This window comes from Alexandromys fortis, unplaced genomic scaffold (assembly GCF_014885135.2).
Source record: "Alexandromys fortis isolate MF-2015 unplaced genomic scaffold, M_Fortis_MF-2015_v1.1 scaffold_34, whole genome shotgun sequence".
NCBI lineage: Eukaryota > Metazoa > Chordata > Mammalia > Rodentia > Cricetidae > Alexandromys > Alexandromys fortis.
The window spans coordinates 570,914-577,471 of NW_026067933.1; the positions used below are offsets into that span (position 1 = coordinate 570,914).

A 6,558-nucleotide genomic window follows, 5' to 3' on the forward strand; every position below is an offset into this window, starting at 1 on the left:
AATAAGTGGTAATTTTGCAGGGTATTTTTTTTTATTTTGCCTACCATTTAAATCCTTTCATTCACACACAAACAAACACAAATAAAATATTTTCTTGACTTGAAAACCATCTCTCAATCTACCAACTATCACTTGTGTTAATTTAGATTTTCAGAATATCAAGGGAAGGATGGCCCACTGGATAAGTGAATCCTAGGAACAGTAGCAGGACTCAAGTTGAAGAACCAATGGACCATTTTTTAGTTTTTATTTCACTTGGTTTACACAGTCACAGATAGATTTTGTCTCATAGTCGCTACATGCATCAAATAGTTGTCAACACTTTGTTTTTTGAAGCAACGAAGGTTTCACAAATCACACATATCTGTCATTTTATTTGCTTCTGTACGAAAAGTCAAGTGTTAAGAATAATGAATAAATTTCAAAGTGATCAGTTTTCTTTTTTTAATAACTTGTCTCTGCTGATAATTTCTCACCTTGCAGCAAAATTATACAGTTTTCAGTGTTTTCCAATGAGCTTTTATGAATTGGAAGAGATCACTGCATTTTTTTAAAGCATCTGTTCAGTGGCAACTCACTGAATTTGTTTTCCATATAGGATAAATGTGGTTTTATCATGAAGGATCTAACAGAAGCAGATTCCAGTTTTACTCAGCTCCCACTCTGCATGGCCCATTGAACACCTTCAGCACTTCAATATGTTAGATGTTAGAGTCAGACCCAAGCCATCTTAATCAATTTGTAACTTATAGAGTTCTGTCATGAATTTTCACTTCCAATTCAGTGAAGATACAATCCACGTATTTTATTATTTAACAAATCAAGATGGGTTCATTTTTTTTTGCCATGCAAGACTTCAGTTTATTAATTTTTGGTAACAATAATTTAAAAGGTACAAAGGGTCTCATATTACAGAAATATGGAAATATACAATAAAGAAAAATCGGGGATAAAACTGCTGAAACACAATAGCATCAGCTAACAAGAAGGCCAGAGGCCAATGTGAATTACCCCAGCAACCAATATGCTTGCTTTCATTGTTTTGGGTTTTAAGACAGCTTCAAGTATGTACCCCTAACTAGCCTCAAACTCACTGGGTGAATTCTGGATTTTGTTCCATAAACACGAAAACAGATCAATACACAGAACAGACTAATTCGCACTGGCTGTTAGGTGCATCTGCAGCCTGCAATCTGAACTGAACACACATTAACAGCCCACACAGTACGGTTTCAGGTGTTTAGTAGGAACTCACCAGGTAAAGTCGGGCATTGTGGCACAAACCCTAATCCCAGTGTTTGGGAGACAGAGGTAAGTTTAAGAGGCTGACCTAGTCGGCACAGCAAGTTCTAGGCCTAGTCAGGGTTAATAAGTGGATCAAATTTCAATAGTACCTGTTCACACACTCAAAAATCTGCATCTTTTAGGGAAGCTGACTTCAACCCTGGCTTTACCACTGACAAAAACCAAGACTGGTGCATGGGCTACCACTGGAAATCCTATCTACAAAGCCTTTTCAAGACTCTGCACTAACTAGAAATGGGGCAAAGAATACCTTGAAAAAAAAAAATACTGCTTTTCACAAAAATGACGACTGGGCCTGGGCCAGCCAGCAAGTGTTCCAAATCATGCCAAAGTCTCTCGTGACTAAAGTTGGAGGTTGTGTGAAGCAGAGATGCTCTGATGTATGGGGTCTCACACACACACCCTGTACACGATTAGCACCAGCAGGCTAATGCCTAGATTGCACAGGACTGACTTCAACAATGATGAAGCATCTCAATTATTCACTGAAGAACTAAGCTTGGCAACGCTCTTCTTACAAAACACTACTTAGTGCTTGGTGTAGAAACCAAATAATAAAGCAGGCTTTTCCCCTTGACAGTACTATGTTTGTGTGCAAAGTGCTAGTTTTATTTACAAACTCAAGTAAACGCTAGAGTCCACGGGAAGCAGTGAATGAGGCTCACATCTTTTAAACAGTCTTATGGCAACATGCTGAATCCTGCTTGCTGGAGGGTCGCCTCTCATAGAGCCTGGGTCTGTTGGTGCTTGGGGCCAAAGGCTATCACACACTACTCCCAGAAGCCAAGGGCAGAATCTCCCCTAAGAATCCGAGTACCTTTAACATCCTTCCTCTAGTAACACAACTAGCAAAAAGGGACCAACTGAGGTAGCTACCCAGTTCTTAGATACCGGTTAACAAATTCATGGTGTAGCCCATTGATTGCTTTTGCTGACTTTTTTTATGACAAGGGGAGAACAATAATCAGCAAAGAGCAGGCAGTTTACTCAGAAGTCAGCATCCAAGGTGAAAGAATTCTCTGCTGAATTTGACATCACCCCCATCCTCTGATACTCGCCCACTCGCTTCTCAAAGAAGTTTGTCTTTCCTTCTAGTGAAATATTTTCCATGAAGTCAAACGGATTTTCTACTTTGAAAATCTTGCTGAACCCTAGCTCCAGCATAAGCCTGTCCGCCACGAATTCAATGTATTGCTTCATCAGGGTGCAGTTCATCCCGATGAGCTTCACAGGCAGGGCCTCCGTGAGAAACTCCTGCTCTATCCTCACTGCATTGATAATGATTTCTTGTACTCTTTGCTCCGATGGCTTGTGTACCAGGTGCCTGAACATCAGGCAGGCAAAGTCACAGTGTAAACCCTCATCTCTGCTAATAAGCTCATTGGAAAATGTAAGGCCAGGCATCAGTCTCCGTTTCTTGAGCCAGAATATTGACGCAAAAGAGCCAGAGAAGAAGATCCCTTCCACAGCAGCAAAGGCCACAACTCGTTCTCCGTAGGTAGCTTCTTTGTCCCCAATCCAACGCAGGGCTCAGTCGGCCTTCTTTTTCACACAAGGCATTGTCTCAATAGCATTGAAGAGATATTCCCTCTCTTTGGAATCTTTAATGTAAGTGTCGATGAGGAGACTGTACATTTCAGAATGTATGTTTTCCATGGCAATTTGGAAGCCATAGAAACAGCGGGCCTCTGTAACCTGAACTTCTTGGCTAAAGCGCTCCACCAGGTTTTCATTGACAATGCCATCACTCGCCGCAAAGAAAGCCAGGACGTGAGATATAAAATGTCTCTCGTCGGGTTTCAGCGCTTCCCAGTGTTGAATATCCTTGGAGAGGTCGACCTCCTCAGCCGTCCAGGAGGAGGCCTCGGCTTTCTTGTACATCTGCCAGATATCATGGTATTCGATGGGAAAGACCACGAAGCGGCGGGGATTTTCTCTCAGTAAGGGCTCATCCTCAACGCTGGGCTTAGTAGATTCTTTACTTTCCGATTCGGCCGGGTCCAGCAAGATTCTCCTCGCAGCCTTGCTCGCCAGGATGCGGGTCCCGCTGAGACTCGGGGGCGTGTTCTCCTTCTCGGACAGGTGGAGTCGCTTCAGCGGCGACACCTTCAGCTGCTGCTGGTCGGTGATGGTGGCGAGCGGGACGCGGGCGGAGAGCATGGCGAGCGAGGGCGGCGGCCGAGGCGACGGAGAGGGTGGCGGAGTGACTAGAACCCGGAGCCGATGGGTTCATTTTTTGTAGTTCACTGTAAGCATGAATTTTCATTGTATTTAGAGACAAAAATTGAATGTTTCTTAAAAATCTATGGAAAAAATCTTAACATCTTTTTCAGAGATTGTGGCACAAGATTAAGAAATTAATGACTGAAATAAAATTGTATCTCCAGAGAACATTATTTAATTTGCCTAATCATTTCTGAAAATCCATTTGTTATAGGAAGTCTTATACTTGCCAGTGAGTTAAATCTGGGCAAGATTTGCTATGCAGAGCTTGTGGGAGGCAGCAGGGAGCTCAAGCTGTCCAGGGAACTGAAACCATCCAGACACTAAAGTATGTTAGTGAGAATCTGGCCCGATTCTCCACCGTATAGTCATAGCAGATGCTCCAATAGTCTTGTGTAAAGAAAGGTGGCAAGCTGGTGAGACTAAAGATACTCCATCGAACTTCACCAATAAAGGAGGTGACTGCAGATTGTCTAACCGGCGCTTCACAAAGGATTCTGGAGCAGATCATGCCAGGAAGAGAAACAGTACATAAAGACATGGCAATAAAACCCATAAATGATTGGGCTGGGGGTGGATGAGATGGAAGAGGACTGAATGAGATGACTGGGAGGAGGAGGGCATTTGGGGGCAGCTCAAAATCTGATGCAAGGGAAACTCCTAAAAATATACATGGATGACCACAGCTGAGATAGCTAGCAGTCATAGATACATAACCTGAACTGGCTATCTATGTGACCATATTGGTGACTACCCCAGTTCACGTTAGAGAACCTTCATCTGGTAACTGATAAAAACAGACACAGAGACCCATAGCCACACACTACACTGAGCCCTGGGAAACCTGCTGAAGAGGAGGAAGAAGGGAGGAACCAGAGTGGTTAAGGACACCACCAAAAAATTCACAGGATAACCTATCGGGGCTCACAGGGGCTCACAAAGACTACACCAACAACAAGGGAATCTTCATGGGACCAACATGGGCCATTTACAAACAAGTAACAGTTGTATAGCTTGGTATACTCATGGGACTCCTAACAGTGGGAGAAGGGGCTGACCTTAATGTTTTGGTTGACCCTGGGGGACCTATTCTTTGTACTGGATTGCCTTACCCTGGATTAATAAATAGGGAGGTCATTAGTCTTACTGCTACTTTATATGCCATGTACATACACATGGGTATAGGGGAATACTGCCCCTTTCTGAATAGAAACAGTGGAGGAGTGGAGGGGTAGGGAATGTGAGGATGGGGAAAAGAATGGGAGGAGGAGTCAGGTGAAATGTGGTGGTGATGTAAAATAAATAATTAATTAAATAATTTAAAGAGCATGATTTATGAACAGTGAATAACCTTTTCCAATTAAATTTTATAGACAAATGAAGTACATAATTTTTCAGAAAGCAACACCTTTTAAGGGGCTAATACTCATCGGATGTACAAGATTGCCATTCACTGTTGAATCTAGCAAAAACATAGGTTTCATGTTCTTAGTCACCCAAGCAGTGTCCCAGGTATGGGATCCATGTTGTGTGGACAAGTATTTCTATAGAAAGAATTCACAGTGGAATAATCCTTACAATACTCTTTGACAAACATTGATCTGATAAAACCATAAGAAAAGGGAAACATTTTTATATCTTTCTTCGTGCTTATAAGTTGATGTAGATAGAAGTATGTTTTAAATGTATTTGGAATATTTTTAAAAATAGTGAAAATTTAAATATAAACATTTTGGTTATTATATGGGTAAATTCACAATGTCATTAAATATCTAGTGAGATTCCTAAGACTAATACACACAGGTCTGGAAACATAAGATGTCATGCCATATCACACAACAACAGGTGCAAAGTGTCTATTCATAGAAAAAAAGGAATGGGCAGACCACCTCCGAAGGCGGCAGCAGACCAGTGCAGGCAGCGGCAGACAGCGGGGACAAGCACACAACACCAAGAGCAGATCGCCCCACTACAATTAAAGCAAAGAGGTAGGCCTTTGGTTGGTGAGATCCCTAGCAAGGAATGAGCTGGGTCCTGTTCCTGAAGACCCTTCTGAGGGGCGAGAGGGAACTTGGCCCCTGGCAGGAGCCAGGAAACAGAGCAACAGCATTTTGTAAGAGGAGCCCCTGGCCAACAGGGAAACCTGATCCGGTATTAAAAGACCCATTAGATAGCTTCGATAGGAGGAGAGGGGCAGGCGCCAAGGCAAGAATTCACCCAATAATCCGAAAAACAACATGAAAACACCAGAACCCAATGATCTTACAACAGATGGACTTGAACAGCCTAATAAGGAAGAAGTGGAAAAAATTAACTTCATGAAATCAATAGAGACCATTAAACAACATGTGAAAAATGCCCTTATAGAAATGGATGACAAGTATAACCAAAAGTTTGAAGAAATGAGTAAATACGTACATGATACCCTGGGAAACCAAGAAAAAAACGATCAAACAGGTAATGGAAACAGTTTAAGAATTGAAAACTGAAAGGGAAGCAAGGAAGAAAACACAAACTGAGCACCAGCTGGATATGGAAAAGCAGGTCAACGAGCAGAGCCTACAGAAACAAGCATAATCAATAGAATACAAGAAATAGAAGAAAGAATCTCAGACTCTGAGGACACCATAGAGAAAATAAACACACTGATCAAAGAAAACAGCAAATTCTCATCACAAAACATGCAGGAAATATGGGACACAATAAAAAGACCAAACCTAAGAATAATAGGAAGAGAAGAAGGAGAAGAGTCACAGCTCAAAGGCCCAGAAAATATTTTTAACAAAATTATGGAAGAAAACTTTCCCAACATAAAGAAAGATATTCCTTTGAATATTGAAGAAGCATACAGAACACCAAACAGACTGGATCAAAGAAAAACATCCCCTTGCCATATAATAATCAAAACACAGAATATACAGGTTAAAGAAAGAATATTAAGAGCTGCAAAGGAAAAAGGCCAAGTAACTTATAAAGGTAAACCGATCAGACTTACACCTGACTTCTCTATGGAAACCATGAAAGCCAGAA

General features: G+C 41.7%; 1 pseudogene; it reads right to left on the reverse strand.

The window, feature by feature from the left end:
- Positions 1 to 1,576: 1,576 nt before the first annotated feature.
- On the reverse strand, positions 1,577 to 3,515 carry LOC126503933 (ribonucleoside-diphosphate reductase subunit M2-like; annotated as a pseudogene).
- Between the last annotated feature and the right edge of the window lie 3,043 nt (positions 3,516 to 6,558).